Source organism: Stenella coeruleoalba (genome assembly GCF_951394435.1).
Source record: "Stenella coeruleoalba genome assembly, chromosome: 6".
NCBI lineage: Eukaryota > Metazoa > Chordata > Mammalia > Artiodactyla > Delphinidae > Stenella > Stenella coeruleoalba.
The window spans coordinates 74,868,856-74,885,653 of NC_137151.1; the positions used below are offsets into that span (position 1 = coordinate 74,868,856).

At 38.1% G+C, this 16,798-nt stretch overlaps 1 protein-coding gene across 5 annotated transcripts in view; it reads right to left on the reverse strand.

Moving 5' to 3' along the window:
• Positions 1 to 16,798, reverse strand: part of ZNF385B (zinc finger protein 385B) — a 413,497-nt gene that overhangs the window by 310,049 nt on the left and 86,650 nt on the right. For all 5 annotated transcript variants that reach the window (XM_079923563.1, XM_079923561.1, XM_079923562.1 and 2 more), the window contains exon 2: positions 693 to 844. The gene's annotated coding sequence lies outside the window, so the exon portion shown is untranslated. The remainder of the gene's footprint in view (positions 1 to 692; positions 845 to 16,798) is intronic.

Genomic DNA, 16,798 nt, shown 5'->3' on the forward strand with positions numbered 1-16,798 from the left:
ATAAGTACAAATGCGTATGAAATATAGGCCTTCTTATTTTCTAGTATGATTATGATTAATTTCATGGTATGGTTTAAGTTAAAATCTCCTAGATACTCAGTGATCACGCTTGGAAAAAATTATCAAAAGCACTTAACTGAGCAAATATGATCTTTGAGCATGTGTTTCCTCTGTCTGGAGCATTTTCCACTCTACCCTTGCCCCTCCTCTCATCACCTCTCAATTCTTTTGCCCTTTAAACTCCTGCTCACCCCTGAGATCTTAGCTGGAGCATTACCCTCTCGTGGAAACCTATCTGACCCTGGAGATAAGGCAGATCCCTGTTTACATGCTCACATCATGCTATGTGACCTCTCTTCGGAACACCTCTCACCATGTGCACGTCACATGTATTTGTACAATTAGTTGATTTATGTCTGTTTCCCCAATAGACTGTGAGCTCTGTGGGGGCAGTAACCTCATTTCTGGGTATCCTTTGGGCCTAGAACTGCAAATTTTACATAATAGGCATTCAAATATCTATTGAAGGAAGGAATAAAGGATGCTACGAATCCATACTATGAAAAAGGGTATGTGTAGACATCAAAGTATACGTAATACACACACATCTGCACACCTGCCAACAGATACATGCCCTAACTTGGGGAGGAGGTGACTAACAAAGACGAAAACACATTATGTCTGCAACTTACATTGGGTTGTATTCCAAAAGCCTCTTTATAAGTCAGCCAGTGGGAATTTGAACATATTTTCTTACAGATGTAGTGAAACAAACTGTTTTTAGCTGTCCAGATTAGCCCATAAACATCAATTTAATCTCTGATGAGGTTGAAATGCAGAACATCTGAAACACAAAATAATAGAAACACAATATATGGTAATCTAGTAATTGAAATAGAAAAAGAGTAAAACAGACTAAGATAAAATTTTGTTTACTTTTAAGTGCTGATTTTCATTTAGTTAGATAAGGGTATAGTGATAAATTATAGCCTAAGTAAAGATTTTAAAGGAGCCTTTTCAGTACCTGAAGAATCTTGGGTAATGAAGATGGCCTTGGCTTTTTATTTTGCTCAGTTCCACTTTAACATATATAATTTTTTCATTTTAGTTAATACCAATGTTACTAGCATTTTTATACTTATCAGTGTGATTATTACAATGTTTTCAGTTCTCAACTCGAATAAAGAAAAAGATACTCTCACAGAAGAAAAAGGAGAACAATATTCAGAGAACAACTGGGCAAAAGCTAAGAGAAAAGGGGTATGCATGAAAAAGATCTGGCTGAGGTGGACAGTACTGTGCCATGAGGGATGAAGAGTTCAGATAAAGAAAGGATCCTTGCTTGTGATGGATTCTGCCTGGGGGAAAAACTCAAAGATACTGGCTTTGAGCAGTTCTGTTGATCCAAGTTGGCTTGGAGCTCTATGGAAGGGAAGGAGAAACTAAAGACTAATCCATATCTGGAGAGTTCACCAGTTGAATGTCTAAAATTCAGAAAATAAGTTATAGTACAGAGTATGATCATAAAGATATTGATTCTATGTATATGGTATGCCAAGAACTCATTTACACCCACACACTCTATTGCAAAGTGTCATTATGCACTATACCATAGGCTAAATAATCACCTTCAGAGCATTGTTAAAATAGTACTAATTTTGATATGTTAAACCTATTTGTTCCATAAATACTTTACCCTGATGCCACCAATTTAAAAACTCAATTCCACAAAATTTTCCGAATGAATTTATTCCTTTCACCTCTCCACAAAGGCCATTTTCTTCATTAAAATCTATTCAGACTACACATAAATCAGGTTTAAGCAATTCCTAGAGCTGAGTTGCAGAAAATAATTCTGTTATAATTGAAATGTGATTTGAACTGCACATATATCAATATTTTGGCTGTAGTCCCTAAATCCAAATTACTACAGTGTCACAAAGCCATTTTTCTCATAAAACTTTAGAAAATATCAGTGCCATATAAAAGTTATGTTCAAACATATTACTTTGTGTACTCTCTTAAAATATTAAAATTTATGATAAGAATTACTGAACTAAATAATAAAAAAAGAGATAAAGGATTTGGAAAATAAACTCGTCATTAATATATTAGCCTTGTTTATAAAACTAATCCATTGTAAAACATAAGGAAAACCAGTAACTAATTTTTGACCTTGCATCATCTCACTGAATCACTGAAATCTAACTGTTATATTTCAACTCAAGCAACCAAAATCCTTGACTTAACTGAGTAATGATGACACTTCCATCTGAAAATTTAGCTTCTTTGGAGGTAGGTGGACTTGCCCATGTTGCTAATTAACACATGGCATTTCACAGAAACAGGACATACATCATAATGCTTCCTTTTAAGTTTGAAATCTAAAAAATGACTTCTTTGTATTATCTTATAAAAGATTGGGCTTCCCTGGTGGTGCAGTGGTTGAGAATCTGCCTGCTAATGCAGGGGACACAGGTTCGAGCCCTGGTCTGGGAGGATCCCACATGCCATGGAGCAACTAGGCCCGTGAGCCACAACTACTGAGCCTGCGTGTCTGGAACCTGTGCTCCGCAATGAGAGAGGCCGCCATAGTGAGAGGCCCGCGCACCGCGATGAAGAGTGGCCCCCGCTTGCCACAACTAGAGAAAGCCCTCGCGCAGAAACGAAGACCCAACACAGCAAAAATAAATTAATTAATTAATAGACTCCTACCCCCAACATCTAAAAAAAAAGATAAAGCCAGCTTACCTGTGCCTTTGTGATTGCCATTTGTCCTAGAAATAAATTGTGCTTTAGATTTACTTAAATATATATATATTTAGTAGTAAGAAAGAAACCTTTAAAATGAAATGAATGGCTGTTCTAGAATTCTGCTGTAACCTCTGCAGAATACCAGCACCCTTCATAACTTTTGTCCCTATTTCACTTTCTCCCAGAGTTATTCTCACAGATGATCCCCCAAACATCCAACACCATGCTCATGGGCCACTCTATGGAGAATGCAATGCCTGGGAGTGGGGTGTGCATTCTGTCCCTCAAGTCCCAATTTATTAGTCCTAGTGCTGGTTTCACCACACTTCCTCCCTCTTAGGAGAAAAGTAAGTTCAGCTCCTGTTAGCAGCCACTTGCAACCAGAATATATTTAGTCCCAGAGGTCTTGGGTAAAGGACCTAGAGGTGGTAGAGAAGCAAGATATCAGAGTCTCAACATCCAATTTTGACCTCAGATGATATAATTTCTAGGCTAATAATATGCATGGTGATGATAACATTTATAATGTCAATTTTCTGGCTAAGGGGAAGGTAACAGTGAGTTTAAGTGGAAGAGAAAAATCTCACTTTCTATTTTAAAGTGTTTTTATCAGACTATCTCAAATTACATGTTTCACTTGCATAGGGCAGAAGGACCTTCAGAGGTATCCAATTTTAAACAGAGAAGTGGGCAGCACTCTTCCATGATAGCCATGCAGGCTTATCTGAAGGTAAGAGAAGTTCAGACAACCAGACCAAGTATCCTATGTCCTTTTTGTATTATTTTATCAGGTTAGATGGCCACGCATTTAACATCCATGAGAAAATAAGATATTTTGCTACAGGTCAAGGAATAAGAAAGTTGTCCCTTGAGTTGCTGCTTTGGGGGAAAAGACATGATAGGATAGTCAATGACTATCTAAAGGAGTGATTTTCTTAAAAAATATTTATTTATTTTGGCTGTGCCAGGTCTTAGTTGTGGCGTGCGGCATCCCCGTGGCATGCAGGATCTTTAGTTGTGGCATGTGGGATCTTTTAGTTGCAGCACGCAGACTTATTAGTTGCAGCGTGCGGACTCCTTAGGTGCAGTATGCAGACTTTTAGTTGCAGCATGTGAACTCTTGCTTGCAGCATGCATGTGGGATCTAGTTCCCTGTCCAGAGATCGGACCCAGGCCCCCTGCATTGGGAACGCAGAGCCTTACCCACTGGACCACCAGGGAAGTCCCTAAAGGAGTGATTTTTAAATGACCAGGATGCAACACGTCAGGAAATTTTATACTTAACAACTTTCTCTAAAACTGGCCCTGACTGCACAGTTACCCAATTGTCTTTTATAATAATTTAAATAAAAGGCAGCTGATTCAGAGGTAGAGACTGGAAGCCACAGGAAGAATGTGAGCACATCTTACCTTAGAAAGAAGAACGGTCTGGGATCCCTGAAGCTCAAACTGCACTATACTGTTTCAGCCCCATACTTGGGGTCATTTCAGTTTAATAAATTCATCTTTGGGAAAAGTACTGTTCTTGTCATGAATTATTTTAGGGGAAGACCACACCTCTGTGGATGGGTGTAGGATTACCACAAAAGGAAAATATTGTTCCACTGTGAGTCTTACCACAAGATTGATGGGGGCAGGAAGTAGACAAAGAGGCATGAACCTGTGACTGCCTCTGGGCCTGGGGGACAGGGGACCTGTATGCAGGTATGAGAGACTTGTTCCAGGCATTCCCTTCGTGGGGAGGTAAACTGATCCCTGGAACAGAGACAGGTCTGAGTCTGGGCAAAGAAGGCTGAACAATAGAGAATGCCTATGGAAGCCTTTGGTCTGTGACCTCCAAGAACCTCTATATCCAGGAACAACTGTGAAGTTCTCTATCTGTATTTCCTTTTCCTTTTTTTTTTAAATCCTGAAGCCATCAGTGAAATCATGCAAACATCACAGTTGATCTTCCTGTTTGGAGGAATAGTGTGAGAGTCTGGAATGGCACCTGGGGTTAAAGCCATCCATGGGAGAGCAGCAGCAAGGGACTTAAGGATGTCAGTGGCTGGCAAGAGAATGATGCAGTGGTCTAGAACCAGGCAGCTGGTTAAGATGTTAATTAACAACTGGCTTGGGATATCTCAGGGATTCAAAACAGCATACAAGAAAGGCAAGCTGGTAAAATAATGGAATTCTTATATCAAGTAGAGATTTGAACTATTTTGAATTAGCTAATGTAAAGGGTAAATAGGCTGGGGCATTTGAGCTACCTAAAGGTAAATAAAACAAGGTTATTTTATTCTCATTCATTACTGTACGCCTAGCACTTAGAAGATGCTCCATAAACCTTTGGTAAAATGAAATAGTTGTTATAATTAATTCAACTGAAGTACGGCTGCAGCCAAAAACTGCTAGTTAAATTGGTCTTGGCCTTCAGAAGACCCAATAATTGTATGTCTATGTAGATCAATGTCTTTTCTGGCACCCTTGATCTTCTGAGTGGTCCAAGTTAGCATTATATACAAATAGCATGACAATGTCAATAATGAGAACAAGGAATGTATTTTATTCTTAGTGTCAGAATATCAATTCCAAATATACATATTCACATTTCAGAGGAAACCAGAATTGAAAATATCCTTCTATGCCTAGTACACTGAGATTCTATCAGAAGTAAAAATGTAGGTTTCTTATTGCAAGAATAAAATGTTGCAATAATTAATGTTAATTATGAAACTGTTAATTTTATATAAAGAACAATTATTAAAATTTTTTTCAGTCACTTAAATAAAGAAATTGATTGACAACTAAATCAAGCACTAGCTCTGTTAACTATAGAGAGAATATATACTTATTTTGAGGTACAAATGTTTATAATCAGATAAATAATAAGTCAAATAATGATAGAAATTAGATTATATCATAATTCTAATCTTTGTAGAATTATGTGGTGTAGTTGCTTTCATGATATCAAACTAATTAACCTTTAAGCACTATATTTAGTTTTTATTTGTTTAATTCCATTAAGGCATGAACCATTTTGGGAAAAATTCTACTTGGGAATTTTTCTCATCTTCTGAGGATGAAGCAAAAGCAAAAGGCCAGCTTTGTTACCTTAAAATTACTACCTCGGACTTCCCTGGTGGCACAGTGGTTAAAAATCCGCCTGCCAATGCAGGAGACATGGGTTCGAGCCCTGGTCGGAGAAGATCCCACGTGCTGTGGAGCAATTAAGCCCGTGCACCACAACTACTGAGCCTGCGCTCTAGAGCTCGCAAGCCACAACTATTGAGCCTGCATGCCTACATCCCGTGCTCTGCAGCAAGAGAAGCCACTGCAATGGGAAGCCTGCGCACCACGACGAAAAACAGCCACCGCTCATCACAACTAGAGAAAACCTATGCACAGCAACGAAGACCCAACACAGCCAAAAATAAGATATTAATAAATAAATAGATTTAAAAAAAGAAGTGAACAGAAAAGCAAAAAAATAAATAAATAAATAAATTACTACCTCAAGGAGATAATAATTAAATAATACCTAAACTCATAATATGATACAATTTTCTGTTTCCATATCTCAAAAGTCATTCTGAATGATGGTACTGGGCCTTAGCCTAAGGCAAATACAGATTTTAACACTTGGTTTTTGGTGATGCAGCGAAAGGTATATATGGTACACCTTGAGCCCTAGAGAGAGAAATGCTTACTGACTTGGCTATACAGTCTTTATAACAAGGAAGCCTAGATTCCATTCACCCTCTGCCTGGCCTGAGACAGCAGCAGAACACAGGAGAGGGAACTTCAAATCATGAACACTTGGGCAAAGGCAGATGTTGCAGTCCCATTCCTCCCACGGCATTGCCAGGGTAGGTGTGCAAGCTTGAACACATTCCTGAGCAGGTCCTGGAGCCCCTCCAGAGGCTCAACAGCTGAATCTGTGTGTGAAGCTGGAAGGAGCTGTCCTGGCTCCTTGAGATGACTGCCAACGCACCTTCCAGGCATGGAAGGGAACCCAAGCAATTCAAGAGATGGCTCCACACGAGTCAGATCTGTTGATCAAGGAAGTAACATCCTCAATTCAATGAACTCTCAGGTCATCTTAAAAAGCTTACAAACACGAATGGTATTTTCTGGCTTTTGCCACGTGAGAAAATATAGGGTAAAACTAAAGAGACCACGTTACACACTGTAGCTTTATTTCTAGTCATAATCTCTATATATACCATCTGGACACAGTTTTACATTTATTGCATTTTTCATTCATTTAAAAGTACCTTATATCATTCTAGAAATTTTGGAAAATACAAGGAGCAGAAAAAGATGGGGGAAAGTCCTCCACGTTCCTATCATTCAAGGTAACCATGTTTTGTTGTTTATTTCTAGTCTTTTTAAATGCACATACTGTTTTCAAAGAACTTTGGTTAGACAACAGACATTTGCTAAGAGTTCAAATGTATATTAGAAGCTGAGCTCTTAGACTGATTATATTTACCTACAAATTGATTAATGAGAAGTCAATTTTTCCACCTCTGGTATGGATCAAGTGTAACTGTAGCAAGAGTTCTAAGAGAAACAGTGCTATGAACATCATTCATATGGGGCTGCCCTGGTCCATGCAGTCTGAGGGAAGGTGATGTTTGAACTAAGAACTAAAGGATGAATAGGAGTAAATGGAAGAACATTCCAGGTAAAGGAGATTGCATGTGCAAAGGTCCAGAAGCAGGAGGAAAGATGGCAGGTGGGACAAACTGAAAGCAGCCCAGTGCACCTAGAGCAGAAAGAGCAAGGTGGAATGAAACATAAAATAAGGCTGGAGAGCTAAGCTGGGGCCAGGTAACGAAGGTCCTTGCACACCAAGCTGAGGTGTTGGTCTAGGGAAGGTGCAGAAGTATTTTAAACTAGAAGACTGGTACGAACAGATTTGACTTGTGAAAAGATTACTTGGCCTTCAGAGTAGATGAAAGATGTGGTGTAGAGTAGGGAGGTGGCCACATGAATATGGACAAATTCAGAAACTATTATAGTTACCCAAGCAAGAGAAAATGGTTGATGGGCCCGGATGGTGATGATGACCCCAGAGCGAAAAAGTGACTAGATTCAAAAACGTTGACAAAAAAAAAAAAAAATCAACAGGACTTGGTGATGGATTAAATGAGCCTGCTGGGATATTCCCTGGGGATGGAGGCTGATGGTCACCATGTTCCTGCTTCCTCTGCCTTGCTAAAGCCAGCAAATGCCATCTTTTTTTTTTTTCTTTTTATTTCCCTTTTCTCTTTTCCTTCTTTTTTTCTTTTTCTCTTTTCTTTTTCTTGCTCTTCTTTTTTCCCTTTTTTCAGTCAGTGCCATCTTCACAGTCCCCCTCGGCCTAGTTCCAGTCAGTGGGTACCATCTTTGAGCTCTCCTTCCTAAGCACCAGTATCTCCCAGGGGAGAGCTTCTACACACATCTGGTGACCAAGTTTTTATGTCTGGTGACCTAGTTTTGCAGCTGCCACCCAAGGGCCTCCCCTTGATCTCCTGGCTCTGGTGGCCAAGGGAGGCCTTTCGTTCCTAGGTCCTATGGGTCTCTAACAATCAGAGAGACAGTTCTTGGCAGACAACCCCTTCCAGGGTACTGCACAAAAGGCAGACAGAAACACACTCCCCAGTCTTTCTGAGAAACAGGCCTATTTACTTGCAGGAGCTTTGGCCTGAGGGGCAGGCTTCTGGTTTGGCACACTTATAGAAGCCTAAGAAGGGGCTCTCGGAGAACAGAGACTGGTGCATGCAATCTCCCTCAGCCTCGCCCCAGCTCACTGGTATTGTACAGAAAGGAGTTTGTACCCTTCTCTGGTGCCCTGGTTATTGTGGCTACTGTTAGGGATCTCGTTTCCGTTGCCTGGCCCTGATGGCCAGCAGGGTTTATACATGTGGGTCCCCCAGGACTGTAATGAATGGAGAAAGAGTTCTTAAACAGCTACCACCCCCAGGGCACAGCAAGAGGCAATAGATCCAGGAGCTCATACTCTCTGAAAAGAAGCCTATTAGCTTGTCATCATAGCTGCATCCTGAGGGGTAGTCTTCTAATTAAACATACATCTAAGGGCTGACTATAAGTAAACCCTTCCTGAGACCCTGGAGGGCAGGGACTAACTTTGCACTCTCCCTCTGCTGTGCTCCAGAGCACCAGCATCTCTCAAGGGAGCTCTTATATGCATCTGGTACCCCAGTTTTTACATCTGATGCCCTGGTTTATACAAATGCCACTCAAGGGATATCCCTCGATCACCTGATTCTGGTGGTCAGGGAAGCTTGTGCCCCTGGGTTGCACTGGACTATAACAATTGGAGAGACTATTGGTAGTTCTTGGCAGGGTACCGCTCCCAGGGCACCACACTGACAACAGACTGAAACACATGACTAGCGTTTCTATAAAAGAGGCCTACCTGTTAGTCCTGGAACTTCAGCCTTACAGACAGGCAGCAGGTTTGGCACACATCTAGAGGCTACAGAGGTGGTCTCAGGGAATGTAGGCCAGGAGACACCATCTTTGTGCACTTCCTCTGGCTTGCTACAGTTCACCAGTATCTCCCAGAAAGGAGTTTATACACTCATCTGGAGACCTGATTTTTGCAACTGCTGCCCAGAGGACACTTCCACATCACCTGGCTCTGGGGTCATCAGGGCTTACACTTGTGGTACCACAGGACCGTATATACAGGCATACCTTGGAGATATTGCAGGTTTGATTCCAGACCACCATAATAAAGCGAATATTACAATAGTAACATCAAATGTCACTGATCACAGATCACCATAACAAATATAATACTAATGAAAAAGTTTGAAATACTATGAGAACTACCAAAATGTGAAACAGAGACACAAAACGAGCAAATGCTGTTGGAAAAATGATGCCAATAGTCTTGCTTGATGCAGGGTTGCCGCAAACCTTCAACTTGTATGAAACTCAGTACCTATGAGACACAATAAAGCAGAGTGCAATAAAATGAGGTATGCCTGTATTTGCATTCTTTAAAAGCTGTTGCCTGAGGATCTGGCTTCCAATCAGCCTGAATCAAGGTGCTGACTGAGATCCTCCCCTTTGGGACCCTGACTGGTCTTAGCACATCCTCAACTACTACGAGCAATTAAAAATAAAATAGGCCACTTGGATAATCACAAAATTTGAGAGACAACAAATACCTACGACATGGTTGAACAAGAAAGTTCAACCCTTAAAATTGGGAGAAGTGGCTGTTTCATCCAAGGCATAGGAACCAACACAGACAGTCAAGTAAAATAAAGAAACAGAGGAATATGTTCCAAAGGAAGAACAAGATAAACCTCAGGAAAAAAAAAACTAATGAAAGAGAGATAAGTAATTTTTCTGATCAAGAATTCGAAGTATATATGCCACTCTCTCACTTCATCCCAGGTAATACACTACCAAATGTAAAATAGATAGCTAGTGGGAAGCAGCCACATAGCACAGGGAGATCAGCTCGGTTCTTTGTGACCACCTAGAGGGGTGGGAAAGGGAGGGTGGGAGGGAGACACAAGAAGGAGGAGATACGGGGATATATGTATATGTATAGCTGATTCACTTTGTTATAAAGCAGAAACTAACACACCATTGTAAAGCAATTATACTCCAATAAAGATGTTAAAAAAAAAAGAATTCAAAGTAATGATCATAAAAAGGCTCATTGAATGAACACACTGAGAACTTCAACAAAGAAACAGAAAATATAAGGGAGTTCCAAACGGAAGTCACAGAACTAAAGAACACAATAACTAAACTGAAAAACACACTAGAGGGGCTCAACAGCAGACCAGATAAAGCAGAAGAAAAGATCAGAGAACTCGAAGACAGGGCAGAGACACCCACCCAATTAGAGCAGCAAAAAGAAAAGAGAATGAAAAAAGTTAAGACAGCTTAAGGGACTTATGGGACAACATCAAGTGGACTAGTGAGAGAGAAAGGGGCAGAAGACTTATTTGAAGAAATAATGGCTGAAAACTTCCCTACCTGGGGGAAGAAACAGACATCCAGATTCAGGAAGCCCAGAGATTCCAAATAATATGAAGCCAAAGAAACATACACCAAGATATATTATAATTAAAATGTCAAAAGTTAAAGACAAGGAGAGATTCTTAAAAGCAGCAAGAGAAAAACAACTTGTTACGTACAAGAGAACCCCCATAAGATTACCAGCAGATTTTTCAGCAGAAACTTACAGGCCAGAGGGGAGTGGCATGATAATATTCAAAGTGTCAAAAGAAAAAAATTTCCAACCAAGCGTATTCTACCTGGCAAAGTTATCTTTCAGAATTAAAGGAGAGAAAGAATTTTCCAGACAAGCAAAAGCTAAAAGGAGTTATCACCACCAAACCGGCCTTACAAGAAATGCCAAAAAGACTTCTTTAAGCTGAAAAAACAAAAGGGTGCTAATAAGTAGCAAGAAAACATATGAAAGTATAAATCTCACTAGTAATGGTTAATATATAGTAAAAGTAGTGAATTAATCACTTACAAAGCTAGTATGAAGGTTAAAAGACAAAAGTAGTAAAAAAAATTATAACTACAATAATTAGTTAAGGGATACACAAGATAAAAAAATGTAAAATGTAAAACAAAAACATAAAATGTGGTGGGGAGAGTAAAACTGTAGGGCTTTAGAATGCATTCAAACTTAACTTGTTAATAACTTCAAATAGACTGTTAAAAATATAAGTTGTTATATGAAAGCCTCATGGTAACCACCAAGCAAAAACCTACAGTAGATACACAAAAGATAATGAGAAAGGAATCTTAGCATACCAAGAAAGAAAGTCACCAAACCTCAAAGGAGAGAGCAAGAGAAGAAAAATGGAACAGAGGACTAAAAAACAGCCAGAAAACAATTAACAAAATGGCAGTAAGTGCATACCTATCAATAGTTACTTTAAAGGTAAGTGGACTAAATGCTCCAACCCAAAGAGACAGAGTGGCTAAGTGGATTAAAAAAAAAAAAAAAGAAATGATCCATCTACCTGCTGCCTACAAGAGACTCACTTCAGATGTAAGGATATACACAGATTGGAAGTGCAGGCATGGAAGGAAAGATATTCCATGCAAATAGAAATCAAGAAATCTGGGGTAGCTATACCTATATCAGACAAAATAAACTTTAAGACAAAGACTGTAATAAGAGACAAAGAAGGTCATTTATACTGATAAAAGGGTCAATCCAACAGAAGATATAACATTTGTAAATATTTATGCACCAGGATAGAAGCACCTAAATATATAAAGCAAATATTAACAGACCAAAAGAAAGAAATAGACAGCAATACAATAATAGTAAGGGACTTTAATACCCCACCTACATCAATGGATATATCATCCAGACAGAAAATCAGTAAGAAAATATAAGTTTTAAATGACATGGTAGATCAGATAGATTTAACAGATATATACAGAAAATTCCATCCAAAAGCAACAGAATACACATTCTTCTCAACTGCACATGAATCACCAGGATAGATAAGTCAGGCCACAAAACAAGACTTAACAAATTTGAGAAGACTGAAATTGTATCAAGCATCTTTTCCAACCAAAAGATTGTAAAACTAGAAATAAACTACATGAAGATAAGTGGAAAATTCACAAATATGTGGAGATTAAACAACATGCTACTGAACAACCAATAGGATAATGAAGAAATCAAAAGCAAAATTTAAAAAATACCATGAGATAAACAAAAATGGAAATACAACAGACCAAAATTAATGGGATGCAGCAAAAGTAGTTCTAAGATGGACGTTCATAGTGATAAATGCCTACCTCAAGAAACAAGAAAAAATCTCAAATAAACAACCTAACTCCATGCCTCAAGGAACCAGAAAAAGAAGAAAAAATGAAGCCCAAAAATACTACAGGGAAAGAGCAGAAATAAATATAAGAGACTAAGAAGACAACAGAAAAGATCAATGAAACCAGAGCTGGTTCTTTGAAAAGGTAAATAAAATTGACAAAACTTTAACTATACTCACCAAGAAAAAAAAGAGAGGGAACACAGACAAAACCAAAAAAGGAAGAGGAGATGTTACAACCAATACCACAGAAATATAAAGAATCATAAGAGACTACTATAAACAATTATATGCCAAGAAACTAGATAACCTAGAATAAATGGATAAATTCCCAGAAACATACAACCTTACAAGACTGAATCATGAAGAAATAGAAAATCTGAACAGACTGATTACTCTTAAAAAGATTAAATCAGTAATTTTAAAATTCTCTACAAACAAAAGTCCAGGGCCATATGGCTTCAACTAATGAATTCACTCATTCAAAGAAGAATTAAAATCAATCCTTCTCAAACTCTGATAGAAAACAGAAGAGAAGGGAATACTTCCAAACTCATCTTATGAGGCCAGCATTACCCTGACACCAAAACCAGACAAAGACACTATAAAAAATGAAAATTATAGGCCAATATCCCTGATTATGATAGATGCAGAAATCCTCAACAAACTAATAGCAAACCGAATTCAACAATACATTCAAAGGATCATACACCATGATAAAACTGGGATTTATTCCAGAGATGTAAGTATGGTTCCACATCTGCGAATAAATCAACGTGATACACCATATTAACAAAATGAAGGATGATAAAAATAATATATTGAATAATTATTTCAGTAGACACAGGAAAAGCATTTGACAAAACTGAACATACATTTATGATAAAAACTCTCAACAAAGTAGGCATAGAGGGAACATACAACAACATAATAAAGGCCATATATGACAAGTTCACAGCTCACATCATATTCAATGGTGAAAAGCTGAAAGCTTTTCCTCTGAGATCAGGAACAAAAGAAAGATGCCCACTTTCACCACTTTTAGTCAACACAGTATTGGAAGTGCTAGCCAGAGCAATTAGGAAAGAAAAAGATAAAAAAGGAGTCCAAATTGGAAACAAAAAAGTAAAACCATCTATTTGCAGATGACATGACACTATATATAGGAAATCCTAAAGAATCTAAAAAGAATTGTTAGAATAAATAAATTTGGTAAAGTTGCAGGATACAAAATCAACATACAGAAATCTGTGCATTTCTCTACCCTAGTAGCAAACTATCAGAAAGAAATTAAGAAAACAATCTCATTTACAATTGTATCAAAAGGAATAAAATACCTAAGGATAAATTTAACCAAAAAGTGAAAGACCTGTCTTCTGAAAATTGTATGACATTGATGAAAGAAATTTCATCAATATAGTGAAGGCACACATAATTAGAAAGATATTGCATGCTCATGGATTAAAAGAATTAATATTGTTAAAATTGTCCATACTACCCAAAGCAATCTATAGATTCAATGAAATCCCTATCAAAATGCCAATGATATTTTTCACAGAAATAGAACAAACCATTCTACAGTTTGTATGGAACCACAAAAGATCCCAAAGAGCCAAAGCAATCTTGAGTAGAAGAATACAGCTGGAACATCACACTGCCTGATTTCAAATTATACTACAGAGCTATAGTAATCAAAAGAGAATTGTACTGTCATAAAGACATACACATAGATCAATGGAATAGAACAGACAGCCCAGAAATTAACCCATGCATATATAGTCCATTAATTTATGAGAAAGGAAGCAAGAATATACAATCGAGAAAACACAGTCTCTTCAATAAATGGTGCTGAGAGGACTGGGCGGCCACATGCAAAAGAATGAACTTGGACCACTATCTTACATCATGCACAAAAATTAACTCAAAATGAAATAAAAACTTGAATGTAAGATCTGAAACCATAAAACTCCTGGAAGAAAAAATAGTCAGTAAGCTCCTTGACATAAATCTTAGTGATAATCTTTTAAGTTTGACACCAAAAGCAAAGGCAACAATAGCAAAAATAAACAAGTGGGACTACATCAAACTAAAAACCTTCTGCACAGTGAAAGAAACCATGAACAAAAATGAAAAGGCAACTGACTGAATGGGAGAAAATATTCACAAATCATTTATCTGACGACATGCTAATATACAAAATATATAAAGAACTCATACAACTTAACAGCAAAAAACAAACAAACAAACAAACAATACGATTAAAAAATAGGCAGAGCATCTGAATAGAGATTTTTCTGAAGAACATATACAGATAGTCAACAGGTACATGAAAGATGCTCAACATCATTAAGCATCAGCGAAGTGCAAGTCAAAAACACAATGAGGTATCACCTCACACCTGTTAGAATGGCTATTACCAAAAGGACAAAAAATAATAAGTGTTGACAAGGATGTGGAGAAAAGGGAACCCTTGTGGACTGTTGGTGGGAATGTAAATTGGTGCACTATGGAAAAATAGAACTACCATATGATCCAGCCAGTCCACTTCTAGTTATTTATCTGAAGAAAACAAAAACACTAACTTGAAAAGATATATGTACCCCATATTCATTGCAGTATTATTTATAATAGCCAAGATATGGAAACAACCTAAGTGTCCATCGACAGATAAATGGATTAAAAAAGTGTGGTATGTATACATACTGGAATATTATTCACCCATAAAAAAGAATGAACTCTCGCAATTTGCAACAACATGGATGAACCTTAAAGGCTAATTGAAAGAAGTCAGAGAGAGAAAGACAAATACTGTATGATCTCACTTATATGTAAGTTTTTTAAAAAAACACCAAGCTTATAGATACAGGAACAGATTGGTTGTTATCAGAGGCAGGGGGTGCAGGGTGGGCCCATGTGTGAAGGGGGTCAAAAGATACAAACTCCCAGTTATAAAATAAATAAGTCATGGAGATGAAATATACAGCATGGCAACTATAGTTAATAATACTATATTGCATATTTTAAAGTTGCTAAGTGAGTAAATCTTAAAAGTTCTCATCATAAGAAAAAAATTTTGTTACTACATATGGCAATGGATATTAATTAGACTTATTGTGGCAATCATTTCATAATATATACAAACATCAAATAATTATGTTGTACACCCAAAACTAATATAACGTTGTATGTCAATTATACCTCAAAATTTTAAAAAAGTACCTGTGCAGTTTTTAAAAATATTGATGCCAGGGTCCCATCCTTACTGATTCAGATTGAACTGGTGATTCTAACCAGCAACCAGGGTTGAGAACCACTGCTCTAAAGATTGGAGCTGTTTGAAAGTAGTCTCTGACCTAGTCTGGAGGTCTGCTGCACAGCTATCAACACATGTTACCCTGACACCACTAGGTATGGAAAGAGCATTTGATTACTCCATTCCTGTGAGCAAGCACCAGCATTTCTGGGGCCCCGTTAGGCTGCAACCCCCAAAATAGACACGCAAGGCCAGGCTGCCTGCCCCAGAACCTTCTACTCAGGTCATGGATGATTCCCTTTTATCTTCAAGGCATGGTTGTCCCAGAGGACTGGCAGGATGGAGCTCTTTGACCGCCATCACATCCAGGAAGCTACAGCCCTATATCCAATTTTCCAGACCTAGCCTAGCTCTCATTCTTTACTTTGAAGTATTTCCCTAAATGACCTCATGCTGCCTCTACTTCCTCTTGTATGTTGGCTTACACACCTTCATCCAGCTTCCTTGCAGCAGTCTTCCCTTTGTTCCCAACACCTACTGGAACTGAACTGAACGTGCCACGACCTCATTTAGACTTCATCCTTGGCGGTAGGCAACTTCCTTAAATCCCTTTTCTTCCAGCTGAGAAAGCTTTTTATTCTAAGTATCACAATAGGGTATTCTTCCTAACTTTTCCTGGGAACTTTGTGGATAATACATATTTGGAAAATCAAGTATATGTAAGGATAATTTTCCTAAAAGTAACATTTAAAAATACTTGAGAAATTTTAATTTAGGATAACGTATTCCCAAAGAAAACTGTTTCTTAGGCAGGCAATGTATTGGCATGACATTTGTAGAAAAATAACAAACTTATATTGGCTGACCACATGATGAATCAGCCAAATCAGGACATTTTTGCCCAGGATAAATGCTAAGTTGGACAGGAAGATGCCCAGTCAATAGATGTATAAACACTAAGTTGGACAGG